The following is an 11,893-nucleotide window of genomic DNA, read 5'->3' as shown; positions in this document are numbered from 1 at the left end:
AAATGCAAAATACAGCTCTCCTACAGAATACTCATATGGGGAAGTGGGTTTCTCTGTGAAATGAAATTCATGCTAACTGCTACAGATCTCCTGGTACTGCCACACATATTCTTGGACATTTTGTCCTGATGACTGCTCTTGTGAGGTTTCCATTTGTCTAATAAAGCCCAATCTTTACACAATACCTCCTCAAGTTATGGTGTTTATTTGGATTACTGTTAAGATCAGTGATGGGGTGCCTGGGTGACTCAGCCTGTTAAGTGTCCGACTCTTGATTTTGGCTCAGGTGATGATCTCAACAGTTGGTGAGATCTACCCCTGCCTCGGGCTCCACACTGTCAGCATCTCTAAGTGTCTGCCTGATGCACATAACTTTATGAACAAAATTAACAAGGCAGTTTTTTATTCAGACCACCAAGAAGCATAGATTTACCTTTTGTATTAGTTTGAGTCCTCCAGAAAAACAAATAGGATACACACACACACATACACACACGCACACACACACACACACACACACACACACACCTACCTGTCAGAATGGAGCCAGCTTGGAATTCTCTCTCCCTTTCTGTATTCCCCTCCCTTTCTCTCTCAAAATAAATAAATAAACATTTTAAAAAAAAGAGATCAGTGGCAGCACTGAAAGGGCAGTTTTTTTTTTTTTCTTGAAGGCCCTAGCTAGGAAGGAGTAGAATTGGTCTCTTCATGGTAATCACTACCATTTGGAATTTTTAAAGACTATTTGATGTGATTTGGTTTCTCATTCTAAATTACTATTCATTTTGTGCCTATTTTTATTTTTAATCCCATCTTTTTTATTTTCCTGCAAAGTGTCCCTCAAAATTGTCAAAGTCTTAGAACTCACAAAATCTATCTGTCATTGTGTTAGGAGATAGGAATATAGGAGTTAAAAGGTATAATGGTTAATTTTATGTGTCAACTTGAGTGGGCCCAGATATTTGGTTAAAAATTTTCATGACTGTGTCTATGAGGGTATTTCTGAGTGAGAGTAACATCTGAATTCGTTAACTGAGTAAACCAGTTTGCCTTCTCCAATGTCACTGGATCTCATCCAATCTGTGAAGGCCTAGATAGGACAAAAGGCTGAGTAAGGGATAATTTGCTCTCTCTGCTGTCTTTGACCTGGGACCCTGGTCTTGCCCTCAGACTCAGATTTAGACTGGAAATATACCATCAGTTTGCCTTGGTCATTGACTGCAGATCTTGAGATGACTCATCCTCACTATATGTGTACATGTATGTGTGTGTGTGTGCATGTGTGTCCTATTTATTTTGTTTTTCTGAAGGACTCAGACGAATGCAAAAGGTAAATCTATGCTTCTTAGTGGTTTGAATAAAAAGCTGCCTTATTAATTTTGTTCATAAAGTTATGTGCATCAGGCAGACACTTAGAGATGCACACTTCTCTAGCTCAAAGAGTAGACTAAATTTACAGTAATAGGTTTTTTTCATGCAAATTTGTCTTGATGTGCAGCTTTGTGTCCCCCTAAAATTTGTATGCTGAAGTCCTATCTCCCAGTATCTCAGAATGTGACTGTATTGAAGGTAGGACCTTAAACAATACTTACACTAGATTGAGGTTGTTTGGGATGGTCTCTAACCCAGTATGAGGCATTTGCACACATATCGTGACAGAGGGATGACCATGTGAAGACATAGGGAGAAGATGGCCACCTAGAAGACAAGGAGAGAGGTCTCAGAGGAAGCCAATCCTGCCAACACCTTGATCTCAGATTTATAGCCTCCAGAACTGTGACAAAATAAATTTATATTATTTAAGCCACCTACTCTGTGGTCCTTTGTTATGGCAGCCTTAGCAAACCAATATAGTGACTTAGTCAACACTGAAATGTAGTCATCATGTATGATTTTTTTGACTCATATCTGTATCCTTGATGGCATAAAGCTTCATGCTTGTCTTTGTCAAATATGAACTAACATGTTTATTTTCAAAAAAATAAATGTAAACAGCATGGAATAATGATTTGATGTTTTATGTAAAATAATTTTTATGTATCTTTTAGATTTATCTACAACGTTCATTCCACTTTTCACAAATTGGTCATTCGTATATAAAAATGCTTTATAAAGTTTTGTGGATTGATATCTAAAATTATACATGAGATATGCCTTGATTAAAATGACTTTGAATGATTCAGTTTCTTGACATGAAAGATATTTTCCCTTAGTATTGTTTTTTTTTTAATTTTAAGAGTGTCATGAGACATATCTCTAAAATATTCATCAGAGAAATCTAATAGCTTTAAATGGGATTTAAAGTAATCTTTCACAAAAGAGGCATTAAAATTTCAGAAAAGAAGTTTAGTATTGGGAAAAAATATAAAAATGGCATTCCCTCAGTGATCTTTATAAGACTAGTTAGTGGTGAAGTGAAATGAAATGTTCAGTTATTCAGCTGGTTTTATGGTCTCTATCACCACTGGATAAAGGCATTTTATAGACCTATTGGGCTTAATGCAGAGTATGTAAGAAAATAATAGAATATCTTGCAAAAGAGCTCAGAAGTGTTTTACAATAAAAGCCATTTTATAACATGAGTGCATCAAATTGCTGAATTACATAGTGATCAAACGGTGATTTTAATATTATATCATTTTGAATCTGGATTCTTAAATATTGAAAATATTTTATTATAGTTGCTTAAATATATTTGTTAATTTGATTTATTTTACAGGTTGTTCTATGCCTAGCAATTGGTCAAAATTATTATTGAAACTCCTCTGCAGTTTGCACTCTGCTACTTTGATCTTTAATGTTGACCCCCCTCCTTTTTTTAACAAGTCAAAGAAGATTTTCATTGCTAAAATGAAATTGATTATCCAGTAAGCACATGTTTATGGAAATACAATCACAACTGTTCACAAAGCTCCAAGATAATCTGAGAGGAATACAGTGCAACATATAATATGGTTGCTTCAAACATGTCATGGCATACAGATGGGGTCAAAAGTCAACATTTCTCAGTGACATCATCAATTAAGTAGCCATGCTTACCCAGACTTCTGAATGAAGTGAAGAGGATGGATTAATGATAATGTCCTAAGTAATGCACTGAAGTACTATATTACATGTACATAACACATTCCAGAATTTTACATGTAAAATTATATTAACACTGATCTGTCCTGTGTACTTATGAAAAGTAATGAGGATTGGGGCGCCTGGGTGGCTCAGTCAGTTGAGCCTCCAACTTCAGCTCAGGTCATGATCTCACGTTTTGTGGGTTCGAGCCCTGCGTTGGGTTCTGTGCTGACAGCTCAGAGCCTGGAGCCTGCTTCGGATTCTGTGTCTTTCTCTCCCTGCCCCTTCCCTGCTCACACTCTGTCTCTCTCTCTCAAAAATAAATAAACATTAAAAAAAATTAAAAAAAAAAGAAAAGTAATGAGGATAAAAAGTACACAAGAATGCAATGTTGATTTATGCTTCACACTTTTTTTGGTTTAAAAATAAAAATAAAAATTTCCACTCTAATTTTTACAGAAACAATGTGATAAGAATCACACATTCCTGGTTTAATCACAAAATATGCTTTTTAAAAAAAAAACAACTTTTTTTAATGTTTATTTATTTTCTAGAGAGCAGGAGACAGAGTGCAAGTGGCAGGAAGGACGAGAGAGAGGGAGACACAGAATCCAAAGCAGGCTCCAGGATCTGAGCTGTCAGCACAGAGCCTGGATGCAGGGCCAAACCCATGGACCCAAGATCATGAACTGAGCCGAAGTCGGAAGCTCAACTGACTGAGCCACCCATGCGCCCCTCACAAAATACATTTTTCTAAAAATACTATATCAAATATTATTTTATATGTCTATATATACAGTAATGCTTTCATATATAATATGTAAACATATATATATTATGTATTTGCAAGTCTGTATATATGCACAGATATGTATATATATATGTGTGTTTTCTGTGTGTATGTATGCATATATATACATATACTGATCCATATACTACCAAGCAGGCTATTCTAGAGGTCGTGGAACAGAAAGAATCACAGATAAATAATTCCAATTTAAATTGCATGGTTTATTGAATCTATCTAAAGCAGAGAAATAATCAAAGAGAAAGAAGGAGATGGATAGGTTAAAATTCTAAGGTAGGGTTCAAGCAGGATGGAAGAACCACATTGCCTGAATTCCATATTGTACAGCGTCCACGTGTCTTGTCCTTTATCTGCTGCATCAGCTTTCTCCACTAATAGTGTGATTTTTGAGGATTAGAGTTCACCATGGGTGAGTGGCCTTAGTGGCTGAAGATACATAAACTCAAGTCACACTTGTTCAATAGAAAAGATGCAGAGGCAAGCAAATCTGGCTACAATAGTAATCTGCAGATAGCCTAATGACAGCATTGAAGCTGTTGCTGTGCTTTGGGCAGAAGACATATGGGCCAGAATGAGTGTCACCATTGGGTGGTTAATTTAGGGATGTCACAGCTCTCAAGATGGAAGTGATATGAAATGTCCCTTATGAATATTTAATATATATTTGGTACTGCCATCCCTTCCTACGTATAATTGATATTAATTAATTACTCTGTCTACACCTTGGTTCTTCTTACATATGTTCTTTTTATTCAATCTCTATTATAATTTGGAGATAATTTTCTATATCAGTACTTAACACAGCTTATAAGATTCACCTGTGACTTACAAGCTATTTGCTGTCTATACTTTCATTTTTTTCTCTTTATTTGTTCCTCATGTTCACTTCTCTTGTTCCCTATAGTAGAATTGGATATTATTAAATCTTTCAGCAAGTACACATTACTGTATGACACAGCAATTGACAAAGAGATACAGAGCAGTGCTTTAAAGATATTGTTTTCCTCTGTGTCTCAACCCCTTGCTTTAGTAATGGAAGCGGGGGAAAACACCTTTACAGCCCTCATAGAGAATCTCCGCCCTAAAATGACCCACCTTCATAATATAAAATATTTAAAGTTAAGTATTTTATTATTTGAACTTTGCTAGTTTAGTCTAAAGCAACCACTTATAGATTGAAAATATCTATAAAGCATCTTGAAGTGCTTTTAAAAACACTTCAGTGACACACACACAAAATGGGATGGTTTTACTACCAGCAGTTATTTGTGGATGTTTGCTTCTCTGACTATCAAAAGATGGAAATGATAACTGACATTTTTGTCTCAGTAAAAACAAAACAAAACAAAACAAAGAAAACAAAACTATGATGCCCAAAACAAATGTTTACAAATTAGGGGTGTAACTAGTAAAGGCATTTAAAAAAATACATTGCATGGGCCGCATGGGTGGCTCAGCTGGTTAAGCATCTGACTTCAGCTCAGGTCATGATCTCATGGTTCATGGGTTTGAGCTCTGCCTTGGGCTCTGTGCTGACAGCTAGGAGTCTGGACCCTGCATCAGATTCTGTCTCCATCTCTCTGCCCCTCACCTGCTTATGCTCTGTCTCTCTCTCTCTCTCAAATATAAAAAAAAAAACTAAAAAAATTTTTACACTTGCATTGCCACTCCACAGGAATGTTCATGAGCTTACACTGAGTACATTTAAATTAGGAGTTTAGCTCTCTATATAATATAAAAAATCAGAGACATGCTTGTCCATCCTTTGTCCCAAGTTAAATTTTAATCATAGCGAGCTTCATTATTGGATACTATATACAATAATACAGACTTTATTTATTTATGTGAGACATAATTTATAATGGTTTCAGTGCATTTACTACAAGAAGCTGAACTTCCTTGTGTATATCGCAGATATTATAGGTCAGACCCAAAAACAGTGGTAATAGCTCTAACTTTTGCATAAATGTCACCTGCTATATAACTTAGTGCTTGCATTATTTCTGTTTTTTAACGTAATCCACATATTCATTTGCAAAGTATACCTTATTTTACCAGTAGTTCACCATGACTCAGAAAGTTAAATACTTGGTCACAAAACCAGTAAGTAACTTATGTAGTAAAAAAGTGCGTATTTTGCTGATTTTAAAGACCTTGTATTCCCCTCATAATGTTAGCTTTGTCAGAATGCTTGTAGAGTTTGGGTTCTTTTACCCTTGTGCTCCATTTGTGTCACTATTTCTGCAGCTTATCCATGTAGTGCTCTATGATCATGGCAAAAGTATCTCTTCACCTTTCCTGTGCTTTTACTGTGGATTTTATTTTACATGTTTAGTATAGACATTTCTGATGGCCTTCAAAAGCAGAAACAGTAATACATTGGATCTCCGTGTACTCACCATCCACATAAATAGTTATCAACTCACGTATATACCTTTTTCAACTGGCTTCTCCCTTACCCCACCATTTTATCCACCATTATTAGAGGCTGTATAAATAGAAGAGAAGAAATATTTAATAAGAACAACCACAGATATTTTCTCACATCTGGGAAAGTAATAATTATTATTAACTTCACTAAATAAGCAATCGTCTTCAAATTTCTGTAATTGCCTTGTGATTTTCAGTTATTGTCTTCTCCCTCCCCTCCCTCTTTTTCTCTTCAAACAAGGATCACTTGTTTTTGTTTAATATATCTCACTGTATCAGTTATTACTGTTGTTTAACAATCCACTGCAAAACTCAGTGACTGCATTTTTTATTGATTTTAGCTTGAAGCACTCTTATGTTTTTGTTTGTTTTTTTTTAAATTATTTTTGAGAGACAGAGAAAGAGAGAGAGAATGAGCAGGGGAGGGGCAGAGAGAGAGGGAGACAGAAGACTGGAAGCAGGTTCTGTGCTGACAGCAGAGAGCCTGATATGGGGCTCGAACTCACAAACCCTGAGATCATAACCTGAACTGAAACCAAGAGTGGTACACTTAACCAACTGACCCATCCAGGCTCCCCTAAGCACTCTTCTTAAATGGGCTGGAGGTTAGCTTATCTAGGCTGGGCTCAGATACTCTGGCCCCGTTCCACTGCACACTCTCTTACCCTCCTCTAGTAACCTGTGACATAGGTTAGGAGGTTCTTACTTTCTGCATAAACTCTACTGATACAGTTTTTTTCCAAATATGCCACTTCTAATCTTTACATTTTCAAAATACATCATGCCTTTTAAGGGACTGTATATTCCAAATGGAAATTATCAGCAAAACATAGATATGACTGGTCATACCCAATTAGCTCTAACAATAGATTTCTTACCTGGGTGGCATCATCTTGGCAAATGATTTGTCACAGGGTTGAGGCTTTCAGACTTTCATTCTCAAAACCTAAATTAGCAAGACAAAAATAATGAATTTCTTTCACTGGACAGGGTCACAAGAGCAAAAATCACAAAATACATGAATGAGAAACCAATTACAAGTGGAAGAGTACGCATGGTGGAGAGGATGGAAATCAGATCCAAGAAAGATGTTACTCACCTCTTTAATACAGATCTACTGCTTGACGTGGACCTATAGAGCCCTGAGGACAAGGATTCCTCTCCCCTGAATAGGGTTAAGAATAAATAGTGCTAATAGTTGCCTCCCTAATGTTCCTTTTTTTTGTGTGTGTGTATGTACTTTGAGTGTTGGTAGACTCTGATGATGCAGGACATAAATATTTTATTCATCAAGCCACAGAAGTTATTAGCAAATTGGGTGTGATGCAATTTATAATAAGAAATATATCTATATATATGTATATATCTATATATCTATATATCTATATCTATATATATATCTTTCTCCCCTTTTCTGGCCCTGAACTCCTAGAACCATTGGAATTTCCTAAATGAGGAGAGTGATAAATGTGCCTTTTGTTATGTTCATGAGGTGACTTTGGAAGCCAACTGAATAATCTATAGATGGGGGCTGGTTGCCAGGGGATCCAACCTTGTGATTGGAGGGTTGGAACTTTCAGTAATGCCCATGACTTTGGGGAGAAGAGAGGTTCTGGAGGTTAAATCAATTGTCAATGGCCAGTTTGGTAATCAATCATGACTATGTAATAACAACTCCATAGAAAGGCAAAAGATGGTGTTTGGAGAGTTTCTGCTTTAGTAAACATGTGGAGTGGTGCCCTTTCTAAGCTCTATGCCCTTTTCCTATACCTCACCCTATGTCTTCTAGCTGTCTCTGAGTTATATCTTTTTATAATAAACTGGAAATCTAGGAAGTAAAATGCTTCTTTGAGTTCTGTGAGCAGCTCTAGCAAATTAATCAAACCCAAGTAAGAAATGTGGGAACCTCTGGTTTAGTCAGTAGGTCAGAAGCACAGGTAACAACTTAGACTTTCTATTGAAGTCTAAAGTGAGGGTCATTCTTGTGGGACTGAGTTTAAACTGTGGGAGCTGAAGCTATCTCTGGGTAGATCCCTGCTGTCACAATTGAGTTGAAATGTAAGACAGCAAGCTGGTGTTAGAGAATTACCTAATGTGTGAGGTGGAACCTATGTAATGGAATCAACAACTAGGCTTAGTGATCAAAAGTGGGATCAGAGTCAGAATCTCACTTGGAATCATTCTTCCTTTTTAAAATAATGTTCTTGGGCTCCTGGGTGACCCAGTCGGTTGAGTGCCTGACTCGATTTTGGCTCTGGTCATGATCCCAAGGAGGAGCCCTATCTCAGTGCAGAGCCTGCCAGAGATTCTCTCTCTCTGCCCCTACCCCGCTCTCTCTCTCTCAAAATAAATAAAAATAAAATAAAATAAAATAAAATAAAATAAAATAAAATAAAATAATAAAAAAATAGTTCTATTTATTCAGTTCCGATCCATCATAGATAAAATTATATTTTAACAATTGCAGACAGTGTTATTTCCACATTCATGGGAAATACTTTATTTTTAGCCCTGCCACCATGAATTAATACAAATCTTATAAATCTTTAAGAATTCTTTTTTTTAAATGTATATTTATGTATTTTGAGAGAGAGAAAGCAGGGAAGGGACAGAGAGAGAGAGGGAGAGAATACCAAGCAGGTTCTGCACTGACAGGGAAACTCCATCCCATGAACTGAGCCATCATGACTTGCGCCAAAATCAAGAGTCAGATGTTTAACCTACTGAGCCACTGAGGAGTTCCACAAATCTTTAAGAATTCCCGAACACCAGAATCTGTGCCTGAAGAAAAAATTCGTTCAAGATCTGGGAAAAGATGGGCAGATATCAAAGACTATGTTGCCTTTTTTTTTTTTTTAACTGAAGCAAGGCATTTTTTCTGAAGTTAATTTTTAAGGATTATTTTTATTTCAAGAACATTAAATAATCACAGTGTTTCTAAATTTTAAACTCCTTTTTTATTTTAAGGTAAATAGAATATATTTAAGATTGTATTTGAGACTAGTTTACCTGTCTTTTTTTTTTTTTGAGGTGAAATTTATATGACATAAAATTCTTGCCTCTGAATAGGGCAAGAAAAAATAGTTTATATAAATTACTTATAATTAATATTATAAAGGGGCATTTCGTACATTCATAATGTAGTACGACCACTACCTCTAATTCCAAAACATTTTCATTACTCCAAAAAAAACCTGTCCTTTAAGCAGTCATTCTACTTCCTAATATCTAAAGGTATTCAAGGGCTTTTCCTTTGGTATGTATGTTCTTTTGTTTATTTTGTGGGTATACTCTTGCTAGATGATTTTATTTTAAATATTATCCCTGCATGGCCTACACAAGAAATACATTTTAAATCTCAGATTTGTGTTTTGATTTAACATTTAGATTTCATAAAACTTGTCCAGATATTATGCATGCTCAAGAATGCACAAAAAGAATATATTTAATTTCACGCATTACATTTTCCAATTGATATTCTTTATATTAAGATATTTAGCTTTAAAATTCTTAAGTATAGTTTTAAGACTTTTGTAGTAAATGTCGTATTTTAGATCCTCAATAAATATTGGGTGAGTGTATATTCACTTCGAGGTCAACTGAGGAAAAGACATACTGTCTGCTGTTATGTTTGTTTTATCTGAGAAAAATAACTTCAGTTATGTAATGAGAGAATGGTAATATTAGAGCAAATATTGCCAGTGAAAGACACGTTGAATATTCCTTCTGAAAGTGCAGAAACTGGTAAAAGCAGTCAGGCTGCTGCTGACAGTTTAGCCAAGGGTGATAATCCCTATTTCATCAGCTACATTTAAACAACTGGGTTTCATATTTCCTCCAAAGCACTTTGCACATGTCACAGCACAAATTAGTGAAGTCTAAATTTCAGCTTAAGGCTCCGTGTGTCATTTAATAGCATACATTTGCTAACTGTAGCCAAAAAGCAGCCTTCCATCAGGGACTCTGAAACTCCTCATTTACATAAGAATGGGAAGTTAATTGTGTTACAGATATTCTGGTCTCCCCAAGGAGTTCATTAAGCATGCTGAACATGCTGAGATTATAACTTAACTGTCACTTCTGAGAAATTGGGAAAATTCAACTTCAGATACAACACCGTTGGCAATAACAAGCATAATTTAATGTATATATCGCTCTGAATCAGAGATGGGCTTCCATTGAAATTTATAATATCTATGATTTCTGTATTCATGACTAAAATAGTACAAAATATCTGGGAATTAAGTGTTCTAGAGACCTTTCTACCACCTCATTCTTGTTCCTAAAAATATGGGTACCTTATTACCCAATGGTTGCAGTTACTTAAAACATTTTGTGGCATTATGGGGTCAACTGAAATGCCTCATTTGCATTAATGATACTTGTAAGAGTAAATATGAAGCAAAAATGGAGAAGGTTAAAAAGGAACATAATTTGCCATTAGTTTTAAGCACAATTGATATATAGGTGTATATATGTATGCATATATGTATATATGCATACATATATACACCTATATGTATGCATATATGTATATATATATGTGCATATGCAGATACATATATTGTGTTAATACTAATGATTTGGAGGGAAATTTAATTTTATAAGCATGGTTCAAATAAGCATAAAGACACAATACCTTGGTACTGTTCCATACTATGACAAAATGTCTTCACTAGGACACTGGGAACCTTTTTGGATGATACAGTCATAGAGGAAAAACGTCCCTCCCTTTATCAGGTGCTTTACCCATTTAGGAATAGAGCATAGGGAAACAGCATTCATCTTCCAGAAACAAATGTTTTAGTGTTAAACAAATGTCACTCAAACATGACTTATAGAACTATACTGCCAAAAAAAAAATTCAAGACTTTTTTGCTTTCTGTTTTACCTAATTTTTTTTCCTCTTCATACAACCAACCAGTCTTTCTATTTAATGTGTTCATAACAGGAAAGTAATGGTGAGGAATATTCAGTGTCAGAACAAGCTGAGTATTTTACTATTTCTATATGTGTCCTTGACTCAGCTATTAATGCCACTTTGACTCCATTTATTTGCTGCATTCACAAATGTCACAATGTCACTTCTTAATATACAGTATTCGCTGTTTGTTTCATGCTTTTTTTTTTACCATTTATCACTTTCTGAAATGTTCATATTTGCTTGATAACTTATTTTCACCCTAAAAAATAAGAGTGAATTCCGTGAAAGCAAAGATTATATGTTTTTCTTCTTTGAATTTAAAAAAAAATTTTTTACATTTATTTATTTTTTGAGAGACATAGAGCACAAGTTGAGGAGGGGCAGAGAGAAGGAGACACAGAATCCGAAGCAGGCTCCAGGCTCCAAGCTGTCAGCACAAAGACTGATGCGGAGCTTGAACTCACAAACTGTGAGAACATGACCTGAGCCAAAGTCAGACGCCCAACTGCCTGAGCCACCCAGGCGCCCCTTTCTTTGAATTTTTTTAAGTAGGTTTCACATCCAGTGCCGGGCTTGAAGTCACCACCCTGAGATTTAGAGTCACATGTTCTACTGATGAAGAGAGTCAGGTGCCTCGGGATTGCATCTATTTTATTCAGCATCAT

General features: G+C 35.6%; 1 long non-coding RNA gene across 1 annotated transcript in view; it reads right to left on the bottom strand.

Annotated features, from left to right (window-relative positions):
* Positions 1-797: 797 nt before the first annotated feature.
* The window catches only part of LOC123384391, a 547,325-nt gene continuing 536,229 nt past the window's right edge, over positions 798-11,893 (bottom strand). The window contains exons 6-8 of the long non-coding RNA XR_006595426.1: positions 7,183-7,250; positions 6,309-6,362; positions 798-1,698 (exon numbers count right to left, since the gene is read on the bottom strand). This is a non-coding gene — a long non-coding RNA (uncharacterized LOC123384391). The remainder of the gene's footprint in view (positions 1,699-6,308; positions 6,363-7,182; positions 7,251-11,893) is intronic.

The sequence above is a fragment of the Felis catus genome, chromosome A1 (genome assembly GCF_018350175.1).
Source record: "Felis catus isolate Fca126 chromosome A1, F.catus_Fca126_mat1.0, whole genome shotgun sequence".
NCBI classification, from domain to species: Eukaryota; Metazoa; Chordata; class Mammalia; order Carnivora; family Felidae; genus Felis; species Felis catus.
This window is presented reverse-complemented; position numbering and strand designations above follow the sequence as displayed.